General features: G+C 37.2%; 1 protein-coding gene across 27 annotated transcripts in view; it reads right to left on the reverse strand.

Moving 5' to 3' along the window:
* CSGALNACT1 (chondroitin sulfate N-acetylgalactosaminyltransferase 1) overlaps positions 1–20,115 on the reverse strand; it is a 323,911-nt gene that overhangs the window by 188,484 nt on the left and 115,312 nt on the right. For 6 of the 27 annotated variants that reach the window (XM_072763343.1, XM_072763327.1, XM_072763347.1 and 3 more), the window contains one exon: positions 18,393–18,488. The exons of 16 other annotated variants lie outside the window; for them this stretch is intronic. The gene's annotated coding sequence lies outside the window, so the exon portion shown is untranslated. The remainder of the gene's footprint in view (positions 1–18,392; positions 18,489–20,115) is intronic. 5 more of the 27 variants (XM_072763345.1, XM_072763329.1, XM_072763330.1 and 2 more) reach the window with 1 other exon arrangement.

Consider the following 20,115-nt stretch of genomic DNA (forward strand, 5'->3'; position numbering starts at 1 on the left):
TTTTGGAGGAGTGAGGTCAGTGTGGTGTGCTGGCAAATGTTTTAGAACCAGAACTCCAGGGAAAAAATTGCATGTAGATCTATACCTAACATAAATTAGTTATAAATTTTACTGATATAGAGTATCCGTACACAATTTACAAATAATAATAAAACATCCAATGTTCTTTATCATAAATTCCATATACCCAATTCATTCATTAACTTTTGCCAAATTCTTGTGTCTGTAGAAACACCTATGGTTACAATGGACAAACAAGTACAGTTCCAATGTGAATGCTTGTTGATATTTTATTTTATATTAAGTGTAAGATATCATTTGTTTAGCAATAGTAAAAGTTGTTTTTTTTTTTTGCTAAGTCAGATATGTTTTTTTAATATTTGAAGAATATTTCCACAATTTTTTGTGCTGTTCATGCTGTAATGAACATCCTGTAACAGACAGGAGACCATATCAGTTGAAACTGCAATTTTCTTAAGTCTAGAACACAAAACAATAAATCACACCCTAAGGTATATGTCAATAACCCTGTGAAGTAAATAGTCCAATGTGGCCAATTTCAAGCTATCACATGACCACTACTGAATACCAAATTTGGAAGAAATGCCCAGTAGTGCACTATTATATTGCATTTCCACGACACAGGTACTTCATTGTTGCACATTTAGAAACTCTTTTTCATTTCCTTCATCCAGGTCATCAGCAAAATGTGCCCCTATTTGTTGAACTTGACAAAACATAATTGTAGTTTTATTGTGTAGGGATCATAAATACCAATGTTTGGATACTAAGATGCTTTTAATTCCAAAGATAATCCTTATTAAACTTGGCTCCCATTCTAAGAAATGACCTCAGTCAATGGTGTAATTGAGCCAGCTCATATTGGCTCACAAGAGATAATTACTACATTTTCAAGTATTTTACAAGCAATTCTGTTGTTAAACAATCATTAATAAAAATATTTCAAGTATTTTACAAGCAATTCTGTTGTTAAACAATCATTAATAAAAATAAATTATATGAACTTATAATTACATAGATTATATTTAAATTTTTTAAAAGATATTAAATATTCAAGGTTCATCACTTCTCATTAATTTTATTATATTTTACTACTATCTTATGCTCTTGGAGTTATTCAAATTACATGAAAAGAATAGCACATAAATCTAGGAGGAATATAAATAGAATTAAGGCATTCTAAGGTCCTTGTATTGTCCAAGAAGTGGTAAAAGTATTAATTTGTATTAGCCTAAATGAGTCAAATATGAATGCTGTACCTTCTCCAAAAGAACATAAAAGGATAATTAACAAGCCAATAGAAAAGATGGGGGACAATGGAAAAGTAAAAAATATTTCATTAAAACTCAAGGCAAGAAAGGAGTGAAAAATGAATATGTGGGGAAAACAGAAACCAAATAGTAAGATGGTAGAATTGAAACCTGAGTAGAGTTCGTTAAAGGTAAACAGACTAAATCCTCAAATTAAAATACAAAGATTAACAAACCAGATACACAATGAAATTTAACTATGCTCCTTTTAAGAGACATATTTTAAACATAGAGTATTTGACAGTTATAGGATTAAAAAGTCAGCATGCAAACACTAACTCAAAAAAAGCTAGAAGAGCTATATTAATCAAAGTAGACTTTAAGGGACCAACCATTGTCATCAGACTAATAACAATTCTGTAGTTTGTATGCATGTGATAATACGGCCTCAAAACCAGAAAGCACAAAGTGAAGGAACTGAAGGGAGAAATAATCATAAACAGTATTCCATAATCAGAGTGAGACATTTTAACACATCTCTCTCAAGAGCTAATACAGTAGAGAGGAGAAAATTTTTCTTTCTTTTTTTTTTTTAGAAAATTTTTCAATCAACTTTCTCATATCCTTAATTTAAGACGTGTCTATTATATGCAGCACAAAGTTAGTCTGACACATTTTTTAAATTAAACCATACTATTAACACTCTTGAACACTACACTTAACATCTGCAGAATATGCATCATTTCCAGGAGTAAATAGAATGTTTACAATTGACTACATGCTGGGAGAGAAAGCATGTCTCAACAAATGTCTCTAAAGACTGAAATGGCATAGAGTGGGTTCACTAATTATAATAAAATTGAACCAGAAATCAATAACAAAAAGAACTGAAAACTCCCCAGGTATTTGGATACTAACCAATAAACTTTTAAATAATTCATGAAGGAAAACTTAGAACTGAAAGATAATAAAAATATAAATCCTTCTAGAGAGAAAACCTCTAAGTCAAGAAGGGTCTTTTGATCCATTCCCTGAAAGTGGTAAAGTATCTGTTTCCCTCAGTGATGTCATTTTTATTAGAAACCATATATTGAGCCTGTGCCTAAAACCTGATCCTAGGTCTAGGAGGTCCTTGGAGGCAAATGGTTAAATATTTCAGATCTGGGCCTTGGGCAGCCATCCCATAGAACACAAGAATCTTCTATTTTACAGTGAGAGATGGTGTGGGGTCAATTATGTGCTAAAGACCCTTTGTCTTTCCTTCCAGTCAGTGCCCAGCATTAGTCTCCCAGTGGTAAAATGCCCACCCCTCACCTAGACTACTTGGACCACCTCCTCAGTGGTGTACACACACTGACATTCCATAACTTCTGCTGCTCTGGCTCCTGATGGCCCTTATAGTAAAAGGACTATTATCTCAACTTTCACCTGGATAAGGACCTGCATTCTGATGCTTGAGAATTACATCTATACATAAAACTTACATAAGACCACAAATACAAAAAACCTACAAAAATATTCTGGTTTGAAAAAAGTTTTTTATTCACCACAAATGAAGATCTCCTTATGCCAGAGCCTCCTACTAAATTGCTTGCATGCTTTACAATATATTTCCTATAGCTTACATAAATCACAAAGTATTTAGAATATTATAACAAACATAATATTCAAAAGATAATTCTAAGTTTTTAAAAACCCAACAGTATATTAATCACACAAAGGTTGAGCTCCTTTTGAGTCATCATCTACCGTAGTTAATGAAAGTACATTCTCCCAAACAGTAACTCAGGGAATCAGGCTGCTACCATTTCCTGCCTCAGTGTCATTCAAGTATCTTGCAGCCAGCAGAAGCAGAGCACATAGGGAGGTCAAGTCAAACCCTTACCATCACAGCCTGCAAGCGACACACAAGTTGTGTGTGAAATTTCCATTGGCCAGAATTAGTCACATGACTCTACCTCACTGACAAGGATGGTCCTCTGAGCAATCAGGAGGAAAGTGAAATAGTTTATTGAACACATAACACAGTCTTTGCCTCAAATATATAACAAGCCTCACAACCTATTAAAGAGGAAAGAAATAAAGGAAGTAGCATCCACTGATTTGGGTGCCAAGTTTAGTGCTTATGAACTTTGCACATAATGTGCTTAAACAAAATCACTAGGAGCCAGACATCATATCTCCACTTCATAACTAAAGAAACTGAAGCATACATTTAAATATTTAGTGAGGAGTTAAAAACCCTGATCAATGACTCCAAGGCCCATGCTTCCCAATGGGCTCTAGTTGCTCTTACTGTGGGCCACAGCCCACTTGCATCACAGTTACTAGAGATGCCTTTTCAGAGCCCCCACCACACTCACTAATAAGAATCTCCAGCATACAGGAACCTGCATTTTTTTAAAGTTTCCAAAGGGATTTTATACTATTGATCTTTTTATATCTGAAATACAAAGTGACATTCTAAAATAATCCTTTCAAGAAAGTAGAAAATGTATGGAAAAGAGAAAATGTATGGAAAAGATTCAGTAGGTAGAAGAGAGGAGCCCTGTGGCAAGTTGAAAATCCTACAGACCCAGGAGTCAGAGGCATGGACACTAGTCCTAGACCAATTAACCTCCTGAGTGACTTAGGAAGTCACTTACCTCACTGAATCTATTCCAAAGATTACATTTTCTCCACTGAAAAATGTTGGAATCAGGCTAAATAATCTCTTAAAGACCCCTTTGGCTCTACAATAACATGAAAACTGAAAGTGAGACAATAAAACAAATGCAGAACAAGAAAGTAATAATAAGTAATTTAAAATAATACCTAATTCCAGCAAGGCTATTGTAGATACAGATATACTTCCTCTAAAATTTACATGGAAAGACAACAAAACTAAAATAGCTGAAAACAAAACAAAACAATTTTGAAAGAGATGAATAAAGTTAGAAGAATTACAATACCCAATTGTAAGACTTACTAGATAACCACGATAATCAAGACAGTATGATATTGGCAGAGAAACAGACACATAGATCAACAGAACAGATTTAAGTAGTCAGAAAGAGCTCTACATAAGTATGGCCAACACAAAAGCAACTGAATGGAGAAAAGGAGAGTGTTTTCAACAATGGTATTGGGACAATTGGCTGTTTATATGCAAAAAAAAAAAAAAAATGAGGAAGAATTGCAATCTAAGCTGAACAGCTTAAACAAAAGTCAAATAAAAATGGATCCCAGGTCTAAATGTAAAAATATAGTAAACTTTTAGGAAAAACCACAGGGGAAAATCTTCATGATTTAGAGTTAGGCAAAGAAATCTTAGACATAACACCAAAAGCATGAAAAATAAAAGAAAAAAATCAATAAATTAAAACACTTTCCTCTGTAAAGGATCCTATGAAGATGGAAAGACAGACTACAAAAAGGAATAAAATATCTACAAATTGCATATCTGACAAATGACTTATATTCTAAATATAATATGGATGAAAAGACTTTTTAAACTCAATAGTAAAAAAAAAGAATTTTAAAAATGGGCAGAGACTTGAACAGACCTTCAAAATAGAATATATGGAAGGCAGTTGAGTTCATGAGATGTTCAATATCATTACCATTAGAGAAAATCAAATTAAAGCCCCAGTGAGAAACCATTTCACGTCTATTAGAATGGCAAACATAAAAAAAAAGTGATAATTGCAACTTCTGGCAAGGATGCTGAAGAAACTAAACCTCTTACACATTGCCGGTAGGAATGTAAAACAGTTTTGACAGTTTTATAAAAGTTAAACATATACTTAATAATGACTCAGCAATCACACTTTCAGGTATTTATCCTTTGAGAAATGAAAATATGCCCACCCAACAATGCATGATTTTTTATAGCAGCTTTATTTGTAATAGCCAAAAGTTTGACAACACCCCAAATGTCCTTTAAGGAGTAAACAGGAAAACAAACTGTGGTACCCCCAAGCAATGGAATACTAATTGGTGATAAAAAGGAACAACAGCCGATACAGGAACATCTTGGATGGATCTCAAGGTCATTCATTATATTGAGTGAAAAAGACCAGTCTCAAAAGGTATGATTCCACTTGTATGACATTTTCAAAAAGGTGATGGAGAACAAATCAGTGGTTGCCAGGACTAGAGGTGTGACTCTAAAGAGATAGCCTTTGTGGAAATGGACCAATGCTGTATCCTGACGTAGAGGTTCCATGAATATAGACATGCAATAAAGTTTCGTAGAATGATACACAGTACACATGAACATATTTTAAAAAAGCAAAACAAAACTGGTGAATCTGAATAAGGTCTATCATTCAGTTTATAGTGTTACATCAATGGCAATTTTCCACTTGTGATAAAGTATCTTAATTATGGAAGATATCATTGTATGAATCTGGGGGAAGGGTACATGGAAACTCTCTGTACCAGTTTTTCAACATCTTGTAAGCCTAACTGCTTTCAAACTAGGTTTAAAAATAGTTGATATTCACTGAGTACTCTGGGTAGCCATACTGTCCTGAGAACTTTATATATTTATATGAATATTTTATACTTAAATCTTTGCAGTGGATACTTCATTCATCCCATTTTACAGAGGAGAAAACTGAGTTTCAGAAAAGTGAAGTAATCTGGGCAAGGACACAGTGGGTGAGTAACAGAGGTGGGACTCAAACTCAGGAATTCCACTTTCAGTGATGTCAATGTTAGCCAATAGGCAATGCTTTTTAAGAAAAAGGAAAGCAGGACAAAGAAAAAGTCAGAATGGGAAGCAATGATATAGAGGAAAAGAAAAAGAACGCCAAAAGACAAAATGAAATGAACAAGACATCCAAGGCTTCAGAAAAGGGGTATTCCTGGCACCTCCCTGGACGTCAGTCCCCTAGCTGTTTTGATAGTGTATTTTTTTTTCAAGACTATATTTATTTATTCATGAGAGACACAGAGAGAGAAGCAGAGACACAGGCAGAGGGCGAAGCAGGCTTTCTGTAGGGTGCACGATGCAGGACTCTGTCCCGGGTCCCAGGATCATGCCCTGAGCCAAAGGCAAGACGCTCAACCACTGAGTCACCCAGGTGCCCCCTGATAGTGTATTTCTAAAAGACTGAGGAGAACCTGGAGCAAGGGAAGAAACATTTTCAAAGAAATAGTAAACAGCTCCTATTAGAATAGGTCAGAGTAATTGAAGTTACTTAATCTAGAGGAAGTCAGGAAGGTAGTTTAATCACCAGCTTTATAAAGACTTGGGAGAGAATGTCCGGAGGATATAAGACAAAGGAAAGGAGAGTTAAACTGAAAAACAAGAAGATTTAATTTGATATTAAAAAATGTTTTCCTGACCATTTGAAGAGGGATAAAAGTAGGGCAGATTAGAGGGCAGCTGACTGTTTCTTCGGAGACCTTCAAGAAGGATAGGATGAAACTGGCAGTTCATTCCACTAAATATTAAACCTGGCAGACAGAGCAGCCTACCCAGTGCCAGGCCCATGAAGGGCACTTTGCACATTTTAGCTGTTTTCATTTATTAAATGAACTAATTATTAAAGCAGGTGTGGTCATTCCCATTTCATAGAAGCACAAACTGAGGGTCAGAGAGGCTGAGTCCCACAGAAGACTCATCAGCTGCTCAGAGAGGGACAAACCTGGGTGTCTCCAGCTTCGCCAGCCAGATCTTTCCACTATATTACACACAATGCTAATCAAGCTTTGAGAGTTCCCTGACTGCTGCCCTAAAACTGGATCAAGTAATCAAGTATACCACCTTCCAGCTGTAAAAATATCTATCCCTCAAAATGCTACTAACTTGATTCTACATCAGCTCCATCCCCACTCATCTCTATTATTATCTTCTTTTAAGGAACTCAGTTTTCTGGGATGCCTTGGTGGCTCAGTGGTTGAGCATCTGCCTTTAGCTCAGGTAGCGATCCTAGGGTCCTGGGATCAAGTCCCACGTTGGGCTCCATGCAGGGAGCCTGCTTTTCCCTCTGCCTCTGTCTCTGCCTCTATGTGAGTGTGTCTCTCATGAATAAATAAATAAAATCTTTTTTAAAAAAGTAACTCAGTTTTCTCTAGGAAGTTAAGCTATATTTCTCACCATCATTCTCCTTACAACATCCCTGTGGGGTATGGTACATTGAATTAGAAGAAACTAAAGAAAGAGTGTGTGATGACTCCCATTTTATAGATGAGAAGTTGAGCTGCCCAAGAAGTCAGGCATGGAAAGAGGCTTGGGGAGCTGATAAGTGCAACCTCCTGGAGATTTCAAAAAGGAACCGCAATAGCCCAATGCAAGCCACATAGAGCAATGCCCCTGGAGGGCTCTTCCCATCCAGCCAGTTAGCGGCCTGATGGCGATCACTGGCTTTCCAACCAGATTACTTATCCTTTCACTACTGAAAGACATTTTGGTTCCTTCCAATTTTGGCAATTATGAATAAAAGTGCCACAAATATTTATGTGCAGGTTTTCGTGTGGACATAGTTTTCAACTCATTTAGGAACAATCATAACATGATTGCTGGATCATATGGTGAGAATTCAATGTTTAGCTTTCAAGACACTGCAAATTGCCTTCTGAATGGCTGCACCATTTTGCATTTCCAGCAGTAATGAATGGCAGTTCTTATTGCTCGTGTCCTCACCAGCATTTGGTATTGTCACAGTTTTAGATTTCACCCATTTTAATATGTATGCAGTGATGTCTCACCATTGTTATAACCCAACATGTATATTTTTTAAAGCATACTGATCAGCTCTCTAAAGTAAAAAGCAAGTCCTTTTTTTAAAAATTTTTATTTATTTATGATAGTCACAGAGAGAGAGAGAGAGAGAGAGAGAGAGGCAGAGACACAGGCAGAGGGAGAAGCAGGCTCCATGCACCGGGAGCCCGACGTGGGATTCGATCCCGGGTCTCCAGGATCGCGCCCTGGGCCAAAGGCAGGCGCCAAACCACTGGGCCACCCAGGGATCCCTAAAAAGCAAGTCCTAATAAAATACATAATAATCAGCCATTATTCAGCCCACAACTGTCATTCTCAGAAATTCCAATCAAACAAGAAGTATCTGTTAGGAGAAAAAAAAAATTCTTTAAAACAATTAATCCCTATTGCTAAAGGCAGGGTTCATATTACTTGGTACTTGAGCTTGAAAAAGCCAAAGCAAAATTTGTACCTTCAAAGGCAAGAGGGAAACATAGGGAAAATAATTGTCTTTAATTGATGACTAACCACATAAAAGCATTTGTTTTGACATAGCTGAATTTGGCTTTGTTTCACAAAGTTCTTCTCATATTTAAATAAACATTATACACTCTTAAATTGTTTTGTTCCATTTCTAAGCCACTAAAAGTCATGGATAGGGGAGGGAAGGAGGTCTGGGTTTCTTCTTCTTCTATAGCTTATCCAGATGTTCCAACACTTTTATGGAAACTGGAGCAACAGAATAATGAGCAGAAAGTCTCTACTGTCTACTATTACACCTGCTATGGCTTGAACTTCCAAAAAGTGATACTTTCTTACTATATTTATTTCAAAGCACCATTTCACACCTGCATGTTTATATAATGGTTTTGGTGTTCATTAACTTTATAAAGATTCAGGCAATAAAGTACAAAACAAAATTCTTGAAGAAAAATAAGTCAGTATCATAATTTTTGCAAACACGTGAATTTTACTTACGCACTTCTGTTGAGGAAACATAACATAATCAAAAGTCACATAACACAACTACCTTGAAAAATATTAGCAAGTATCTAAAAATTTTAAATGGCCCGTTTTATGTTCCCATTCTTAACAAACAAGATATAACCACATGAAACAAGTGCTTTCTCCTCAATCCTGGACCTGTTGTTTATAGCAACTCCTCAAAGCCTTGGAAATAGTCCATAATTAGCTGGCAAGGATGTCTGAAAATTTTTCCAAACCGAATGGCAAAGCATTTAAGAAAAGTATCAAAAAAGCATCTGTCAGGAATAAGCATAACATTTAGACTACCTTTTTTGTGTTTTTATCCCTGCATTTTGGAGTATACAATCAAATACTTCTGTTACTTACAACTGGCTATGTACCATAATTCACACTGGGTATCCTCATATTTTATATGGAAACATCCTCTAGTGTAAATTCAAGCAAAAGCTGAAACACGCACACCCCAGTACTATTAAGAAAATTCTCCCCGTTGTTTTGCTATCAACCTAATAAGCAAAGTAACTATGCATTCTACTGAAATCTTTAAAGGGGACTTGGGGAGCTAGTAAAAGTGAAATATAGCATAACTTCTTAAAATTTTCCAGGAGGGACATCTGGCTCAAATGATATACTTGATTATCATTACTATAGTGAAGGTGTCTTCTCCAGCTGAGCCAAATACTCTTACTAATCATGTTGTGGAGTCTCCTGGACAAGCAAATTGCAGATGTTTAAATATACAAGTAACTGGACGATTTTTTTTGTAATCCATTCCTTTCCTTTTTCAACCTACAACTTGATAAACGTACTACTCCCATCCACATCAAAACTGGAAAATTTTCTAGCACTCTGATATGGGTTGAATTGTGTTCCCCCCAAAAAATATGTTGAAATCCTAAGCTGAAAGCCTCAGAATGTGACCTTATTTAGAAATAGGGTCTTTACAGATTCAATAAGGTCATATTGGAGTAGGGTGGGTCCCTAATCCAATACAGCTGGAGTCCTTATAAGAAGATGACGTGAACACACAGTGGAAAAAATGTGATGACAGAAAAAGAGATTACAGAGATGAAGCTACAAAATCAACAGCTACCACTAGAAGCTGGGTAGCAGGAAAGAATAGCATTCATTTACAGGTTGTGGAGGAAGTATGGTAGTGTTAATACCTTTCAAACTTCTAATCTGCAGATTTGTGAGACAATATATTTCTGCTGTTTTAAGCCACTCAGTCTGTGGTAATTTGTTGTGGTAGCCTTAGAAAACTAATACACACCATGATCATATCTCTGGGATGCCAGGGTGGTTCAACACACACAAATCAATGTGATACATGACAGAAATAGAACAAAAGATAAAAACCATATGATCATCTCAATAGATGCAGAAAAAGCATTGGACAGAATACAACACCCTTTTATGATAAAAAAGAAAACACCTTGAAAAATTGGGTATAGAAAGAACACACATTAATACAATAAAAGGCCATATATGACAAGCCCATAGCCAGCATCATACTCAATGGTAAAAGGCTGAAAGCTTTTCCTCTGAGATCAGGAATAAGAAAAAGGTGCCCACTCTCAGTACTCCTATTTAACACAGTCCTGGAAGTCATAGCCAGAGCATTCAGGCAAGGAAAAGAAATAAAAGTCACCCAAATGGGAAATGAAGAAGTAAAACTGTCTTTGTTTACAGATGACATGATCTTATAGAAAATCCTAAAGACTCCATCAAAATATTGCTAAAACTACCAAGTGAATTCAGTAAAGTGAAGGATACAAAATCAACATATAGAAAATAGTTGCATTTTTATATACTAACCACAAAATATCTGAAAAAGAAAGAAAGAAAAACAATCCCATTGACAATAGTATCAAAAACAATAAAATACTTAGGAATAAATTTAACCAAGGAAGTGAATGATCTGTAACACAGAACTATAAGACTTTGCTGAAAGAAACTGAAGAAGGCATAAATTGAAAGATATCCCATGTTCATGGATAGAAAGAATTAGTACTGTTAATATGTCCCCTATTACCAAAGCCATCTAAAGGTTCAATGCAATCCTTATCAAAAGTCCAAAGGCATTTTTCAAAGAAATCAAAAAAATAGCCTAAAATTTGTATGTAGCAAAAAACTCCAAATAATCAAAGAAATCCTGAGAAAGAACTAAGCGGGAACCATCACACTTCTTGATTTCAAATTATATTTTTATGGCTATAGCCATCAAACAGTATGGTACTGACATAAAAATAGACCAACAGAACAGAATAGAGAGCTCAGAAATAAATCAACACATAAACAATCAATTAATATTTACCAAGGGAAATATAAATACTCATTGGAAGAAAGGATAGTCTCTTCATAGATGGTACTGGGAAAACTGAATAACCACATGCAGAAGAATGAAATTAGATCCCTATCTTACACTATGCATAAAAAGAATCTGAAATAGACTAAGGACTTAAATTTAAGACCCAAACCATAAAACTCCTAAATGAAAACAGAGAAGAAAAAGCTCCTTGATATTTGTCATGGAAGCAATTTCCTGGTTATGACACCAAAAGCACCAGTGACAAAAGCAAAAATAAATAAGTGGGATTACATCAAACTAAAAAGCTTCTGCGTATCAAAGGAATCATCAATGAAATGAAAAGGCAACCTACCACATGGGGGAAAATATTCACAAATCATACACCTGATAAGGACTTAATATACAGAACTTATACAACTCAATAACAAAAAAACAATCCACTTTTTTAAGTGGGCAGAGGAGCTCAACAGACAGTTTTCCAAAGAAGACATCCAATTGGCCAACAGAAAATGTGGGAGTATTATATACAGACTCTTAAATAAAGAGAACTAACTGATGATTGCCAGATGAGTGAAATAGATAAATGGAATTAATATGTACAAACTTCCAGTTATAAAATAAATCATGGAGACAAAAAGTACAGCATAGGGAATATGGTCAATAATATTATAATAACATTGTATGGTGACTACACTTTTCATGGTGAGCACTCAGTAATGTATAGAATTGTTGAATCAATATATTCAACCTGAATATATTCAACCTGAATATTCAACCAATATACACCTGAACCTAATATAACACTGTATTTTAATTATACTTCAGTTAAAAAATAAAATTTTAAAAGTTGGAAAAGATGACCAACAGGTATATGAAAAGGTGTTCAACATGGATAATCATCAGGGAAATGCACATCAAACTATAATGAGATATCACCTCACACTTGTTAACATGACTATCATCAAAAAGACAAGAAATAACAAGAGTTGGTGGGCTTGTGGACAAAAAGGAACCCTAGTGCAAGTTAAAATGCAAGAGGTATAGCCACCATACAAAAACAGTATAGAAGTTTCTCAAAAAAAAATAAAAATAGAACTACCATATATGATCCAGCAATCCCACTTCTGGGCATATATCCAAAGGAATTGAAATCAGGATCTTGTAGAGATATCTGCACTCACATTTTCACTGCAGCCTTACTCTCAATAGCCAAGAGGAAACAACCTAAGTGTCAGTCAACAGATGAATGGATAAAGAAGATTTGGTATACTCTCAATGTGGAATTTAAGAAACTAAACAGAGGAACATAGAGGAAGGGAAAGAAAAAATAAGATAAAAACAGAGAGGGAGGCAAACCATGAGAAACTTTTAACTCTAGAGAACTGAGGGTTGATGGAGGGAGATGGGTGGGAGGATGGGCTAGATGGGTGATGGGCATTAAGGAGGGCAAATGATATGACGAGCACTGGGTGTTATATAAAAGTAATGAGTCACTAAATTCTACTCCAGAACCAATACTACACTATATGTTAGGTAACTTGATTTTAAATAAAATCTTGGAAGAAAAAAAAGACATGGTGTACATACATAGTGGAATATTACTCAGCCATGAGAAAGAGAGAAATCCTGCCATTTGCAACACCTTGGCTAGACCTTGAGGACATTGTGCTCAGTGACATAAGTCAGACAGAGAAAGACAAATACTGAATGATATCACCTAAAAAATCTGTACTCAAAGAAAACAAAGAGTAGAGTGGTGGTTACCAGGAGTTGAGGTGGGGGAAGTAGAGAATCATTAGTCAAAGGGTACAAACTTCTAGTTATAAAAGATTAACAAGTTCTGGGGATCGAATGCACAGCATAGTGATTATAGCTATTAATACTGTACCATATACTTAAATGTTGCAAAGAGATTTTTTTTTAAGATTTAATTTATTTATTCATGAGAGACACAGAGAGAGGCAGAGACATGGGCAGAGGGAGAAGCAGGCTTCCCAAGGGGAGCCTGATGTGGGACTCGATCCCAGGACCCCAGGATCATGACCTGAGCTGAATGCAGATGCTCAACCACTGAGCCACCCAGGTGCTGAAAAGTAGGTCTTAGATAACCTCATATATATGTATACACACATAATACACACATACACTATTATTCAGCCATAAAAAAAATAAGGAAATCCTACCATTTGTGACAATGTGAATGGATCTTGAAGGCACTATGCTAAGTGACAAAAGTCAGATAGAAAAAGACAAACCCTCTATGATCTCATCTACATGTGGAATCTAAAATAACTAACAAAAACCAAGCTTGCAGAAAGAGATGAGATATACGGTCACCAGAGGCAGAGGGTTGGGGAGGAGGGCTGGAGGTCCAGCCATAAGCACCACTGTATAACATACAGGAAAGTTGTTAAGATTATACATCCCAAGAGTTCTCATCACAAGGAGAAGTTTTTTTTTTCTTTTCTCTTTGCTTTTTATTGTATCTACATGCGACGATAGACATTAGCTGAACCTAGTGTGGTAATTATTTCACAATACGTTAGGTAAAGCCACCATGCGGTACACCTTAAACTTACACAATAATATATGTCAATTATTTCTCATTAAGACTGGATTTAAAAGAGAACATTAAAATATCCTCAACACCAAAAAGGAATGATAATTATGTGATGAGAAGGAAGTGGTTGCTAATGCTATGGCTGAAATGGTTTCAAAATACAGAAGATGTATCAAATCAACATGTTGTTTACCTTAAACGTACACAAAGTTATATTTCAATTAGATCTCAATAAAGCTGGGAGGAAAGAAGAGTAAAATTAACTATGGGAAAAAGAAAACTAACACATACACTGTTTGAAAAATGGGTTCTGGAGCTAGATAGGAGTTCCAACCCTGTGGTCTGGACAAAGTGTCACAGCATTCAGAGCTTCTCTAGGACTGGGGCCCAGCCTTGATGCACTACCGCCTCCCCAGGAGCCAGAATCCTGTCCAGACCCAGAGTTGGTGCTCTGCTACATGTCCCCACAATCCCTTTAGCAAGGGCATGGGCTCCAGAGATACTGCCTAGTGGTCTATGGGCGAGCCAAGGGAGGACCTCCAAGGACTTGTGAGTTTGTTTTTTGTGTGTTTGATACTTAATAAACACAAAATAAGCTGGGAAATTAATAATAATTTCCCCTTAAAATTAAAATGTACCAGGGATATATCATATTTATTAATCCTAAAAATATATTTTGTTATTTTTAAGCATATAAAATAGCTTTGGTTGAAAAGCTGTTGGTATGGATTGAATTGCATTCACTCAAAATTCGTATCTTGAAGCTCTAACTCCTGAAGTAATGTATTTGGAGACAGGGGCTTTGGAAGGTAATTAGGATTAGATGAGGTCACGAAGGTGGGGCCCTCATGATGAAATTAGTGCACTTATGTGAAGAGACTCCAGAGCACTCATCCCCCACTCTCTTTCTCTCCACCACGTGAGGACAGAGCAAGAAGGTGGCAGTGGACATAACAGGAAGAAAGCCCTCACCAGAAACCCATCACGCTGGCACTTGGATTTCCAGCCTCCAGAACTGTTAGAAATAAATTGTTGAATAAGCCTCCCAGTCTGTGATATTTTGCTATGGTAGCCAGAGTTGACTAAGACAGGCGTCATATATAAATGAGAATGCCTCACACTCAGTAGTGGTCATCAGGTATCGATGGGGTCAGAACTCCCTCCCTGGAAGTTTTAGGTGTTTTAAGTACCAAAAATATCTAAATAATTGTGTTTCAATTAAGTTGCTGTGCTCCTTTGCTTTTGATAATATATAGTACATGTTTGTTTCCTGGTTCCCCACACGGCCTGTGCCTGGAAGTGGCCGTCAGGGCAGGACAGGAGGAACAGGACAGGGAGGGAGGAAATAGCTGTCCTGTCTTCTCCAAGGACACACTCACTGAACTCAAAGAAAACAGAGTAGAGTGGTGGTTACCAGGAGCTGAGGTGGGGGACGCGGAGATTCGTTGGAGCAACATGTGTGGAGGCCATGGCATGTTCGAGACCCGGGCCTGGGGCTTCCCTGGTGCACGTTCCTTGTCTGGAGTGGCACCCAGCACCTGGGACAGCATTGCCTCCACGGCCACGGCGGTCCCTTCATGAAGGGACAGGCCGCGGGGAACAGCTGTGAGGCGGCCTTCCTTTTCATCTTTTTAGAACACTGTTCCTCTCTAGCTTTTTAGAAGGCTTCTCACACAATTTCTCAAGTTTCCTTAGAATTCCGAGAAATGATAATATAAGAGATGCCAGAACGCCAGAGAAAATAATACTCCTGAATCAGCACCACTCTGGCATAGCTGAGTTCACTTTAAAAGAAGGGCTTATCTTTTTTTTTTTCTACGCGTCTTCGTCTCTGAAACGTATTGACAGGTCCCACAATTGGTTTATTATATTTTTTGCATCTAAACACCACCATCCGGCCAAAATTAGCCTTCACAGTAGTGGAGGTTCACTGGTGCCACATACGCATAGACAATAGTGCCTTCTCCAACCTTGGAGAGAGCTTTATAACACCCTTCTAGAAGTGTCTACTTAACATGAATAGCGCGAGAGGCATCTCAGAGATTTTGTGACGTTTTTTACCTTGATTATGTAATGCATCATTTCCTACCATTTGCATATGGATGCTCTCCTAGGCTAATCAGAACCCTTGAGACAATGGTTTCAGATGTATCGCTCATTACATAAAGCAATGACTTACTTGTGTCATCTATTCTCATTACAATGTCTAAGGAAATTGCTCTGCCTTAAAGGCTCTTTTCTAGTTGATATGCAACCAATCCCCCTCCTTTCTTTTCCATGAAAAACCTTAATTTTCTCAAGTTAGAGTTGTTGATTTTAGTATTTAGTAATAACTGCCATCATTCTTTTTTATTCACCCTCTGCAGTTGGTAAGATTTTTATTTTACTGTTTTCTTTCCACTTTATGATAATGTTCTCTTTTTTTTTGTATGATAATGTCATAAGCCTAATTTTCCCTTCTGTTAGGTCTTGATTATTCCCCCAAAGGCTGATATTTAAAATGAAAGCATTTAAAACTTAATGTTGGCACAATGGTTATGTGGTCACATGCATACATGGGAAACTAAGCCTACAGGTACTGTTAATATTATTCTCTGCAAATTAAGTCTAATGTAGCATATGTAGTAAGCAGCTTCCTTTCAGGGCCAATCCAATTGTAAAACTGAACCTAAAGTTTTTAAAAGGTAATAAGGAGGGAGGGCAAATGACTAGGAATCAGTTTGTCACTGCTGTTGCAAGACTTCTGAGTATCATTTACATCTGAGGCAGAAAATTGCAGCTTAAGAATTAATACCCACTGAAGAAGGGGGGAATCTTTTCTCTTCTTCCCTTCTAGGTTCTTTGGCTGCTTGAATAATTCCGTTGATATAAAACAGATTAACAGGAGAAATCCAAATTTAATTTTGTACGTATAAGAACCCCAAAGATATGATGCTCAAAGAAGTGACCAAACCAGGCAGTTTTCACATCTTTTTGACAAGGAAGCAATAAATCTGACCAGACAAATGGGCTTGAGCCTGGGGTGGTAAGTTAGTGAAGAAGTAACAAGTTCTCTTAATACAACCTTCCCAGCCTGAAATTCCCTGTCTCTGGTGATGAGGATGCTCTCCTGGTACAGGGAGGGTACCTTTCACGTGAGAGATTTACTTTCTGCCTGCAGAGGTACAAAGAAGGGTTAGGGTATCCTTCCTACAATGGCTGTTTCTCAAGTCACTTTAATTCAAAATAATAAAAATTCCAAAAAGGCACACTCTGGCATGGCATATTCTGCTACCCATGACTATTTAAGAGTCTACTCTAAATTAACCTGACCAGTTTTCTGTTATTTTTTAACTTCTATACCAGAACTTGTGCCTCTTGCAGGCATTAAATTGATGTTGGCTGGAGGAACCAGTCAAACAGCTTCCTTCAAGGTTAACTGAGCTAAATCTCAGGTTGAAAGAGATAGTGGCTTCGCTAAAGCCAAAGGACAAAGGGAAGTGTCAGCTTCAGGGAGGCCAAAAGAGGCAGTGGATGGAGCTTAGTGGTGAGTGGTACAACCAGCCTCAACTGTCAGGCACTAAGTGGGATTTATAGCTTCCCAGCTCCTAGCATGTGCCAAACACCCTCACTGCCTGAAAGTCCTTCCTGTCATTCCTCATCCTCCAGGTCTCAACTCAGACATCAGCTCCTGATAGGCCTACTCTGACCAGCTTCTATCCTACCTGTGTCCCCTACGACAGAAGGCAAAGCCCAGAATGAGAGACAAGGAAAACCTGAAGGGAAGATATGGTCATGAGGCTGCCAGGAGTGGCAGCCACAGCCAGCAATGCCTACTCAGCTCTGAGCTCAACCTAATCCTGGACTCATCCTTTTTCTTTCTGCCCTATAAAATCTTTAATCTCACTTGGCTCATTGTTCTAAATAATTATGGCTCTCAGAAGCCTTAAAAATGTATTCCGAAGTAAGCTTAAAGAAACTGGAAGAACTGAAAAGGGAACAATAAAAAAAAAAGAATAAAGGAGGGACTGGGCACTTGAAATACATTACAATTGAATGGAATCTAAACGCACAGAAGAGGGACGTCTGGGTGGCTCAGCGGTTGAGTGCCTGCCTTTGGCTCAATGTGTGATCCTGGATTCCCAGGTTCAAGTCCCACATCAGGCTCCTTGCATGCAGCCTGCTTCTCTGTCTGCCTGTATCTCTGCCTCTCTCTCTCTCTCATGAATAAATAAATAAAATCTTTTTAATAAATGCACAGAAGACTGACCCACCTGGGGATTTAAACAGTTTTAGGAGATCTCTGCAAGAAGCATTTACATAAGTAAACTGAAAAGAGCAGGAATAGAAAGGAGGTACCACCAAATGGTTCCTTCCTCAAAATGAGACACAGTGTCAATTCACTGCTCACCACTATGAAAGAGCTGAACCAGGAGTCTGGGAAGCTATTTTGTAAATTCAATAGATTACCATTGTTTTTATAGACTGTATTCTGATACAAAAGCTTATACAAAGACTTATGTAACTTCCAAGGTCAGTTAAAACCACCACATACATAATTTGCTGAAGGCTTTTAATACTATAAGTACCTACTTTCTGTGTTCTTTCTCTGAACTTTTATGGCTCACCAATAAAGAGATGTGTCATCATGATCTAGTCTTAATGAATCCTCCCTGTCTGTCCAGGACTCTGAAAAGAGAAAATTGGGAGTAAGTGTAAATGTTTTCCTAGCCATTCTAAAAGTACAAAATTAAAGAGGCCTGTTATCCTATAATGAAAATGTTCTACTTAAAGAAAATTTCGTTTTCAAGAGAACCAACTACAAGACAATCAACAATAACAGGCTTTATGTCTAAATGGGAGAGGAGGGGAAAGGCATACCATGCTTGCCCTTGGTTAAGGAGGGTTATCTTTAAACAATGAGGGATAAACATGTCTATGAGATGGGGTCTGAGAAAAATATGCTGGGTATTTTTGTTAATTAATGGAAATTGGGCTCCCAAATTTCCACAGAAAACTTTTTCTTTTCTAGTCTGACTACTCATTGCACTATTAACCACTGCCAAGAACTCAAAGGATTGTAAAAGTCTATTATATCATATCTAAAGCAATGCAAGGTTCCAAGTACCCCCAATGGGGCCACACATTCCGGAGATCTGCCAGGAGCAGCTGGGGAGGAGACAGGCTTTATAGAACATCAAGTTTGGGAGATACTCAAAATAGAAGACAAATATTGAGAACAACATCATCACACCAAGTTTTTGGGGACAGGGAGCTGGTGCCAATGATTTAACATATTTGACAAAAAAGTTTCCCACTTCTCCCACAACTACAAAGGAAGAGGGTTACTTTTCCTACTCGGGCCACAAACAGCATGCACCTGTTCTGACTTGAGCCACCCCATGTTCCCCATAAATGGATGGCAAAATACAGAAGAGTTTCCTGAATTTACAGTGACATACCCATCTACAGATGCTCTTTGGGATACTCACTTTTAAAAGAACAGTTTTTGAAAACTTATATAATAAAAAGATGAGGGAAGGGTGGTTATTTTTTTTTTTGGGGGGGGGGAAGGGTGGTTAGAAGGTGAGAGCTAATAAGTTTAGTTGAAACCTAGCATCATTTCAGTGTAATGAAATGTCTGAAAAGATGATCCCAATGAAGTTTAATTTTATATTGTAGATACAGTATATTCACCTAAATGTACCGAGATTATTTAAGGGGTTTACTGGTTTTCTTATAAGAATCTCGAGGCTCCTTACATGTGAAAAACCTGCTAAGACCAATGCATAAAGCGGGTGTCAGTAGTAATACCATCATGTCTTTACATAGTACCTTATGTCTCTGCAGGTGCTATTATATACATTACTTTATAACACCAGCCTAATAATTATTATTCCCACGTGAGGAAATCAACCCAGAGAAGTGGCTTAGCTACACATAAAAGAAAGTCAGTGATGGACTCAGTTCTATAAACCAGGTACCCAAACCCCAAATCCAATACTTTTATTATGCTCCTCACTAAGGTCAAGTTTCCTTTAGAAGAAAATTTCTTTAAGAAAGGTAGTATTGCATGGTGGTTAAGGGCATGGCTTTGAAAGATGCTCAACACCACTCTCAGGGAAATGCAAATCAAAACTATAATGAGCTATCACTTCACACCTGTCAGAATGGCTAAAATCAAAAACACAAGAAACAACAATGTTGTCAAGAATGTAGAGAAAAAGGAACTCTTATGCACTGTTGGTGGGAATGCAAACTGCTGCAGCCACTGTGGAAAACAGCATGGAGGTTCCTCAAAAAGATAAAAACAGAA

The sequence above is a fragment of the Vulpes vulpes genome, chromosome 7, assembly GCF_048418805.1.
Source record: "Vulpes vulpes isolate BD-2025 chromosome 7, VulVul3, whole genome shotgun sequence".
NCBI classification, from domain to species: Eukaryota; Metazoa; Chordata; class Mammalia; order Carnivora; family Canidae; genus Vulpes; species Vulpes vulpes.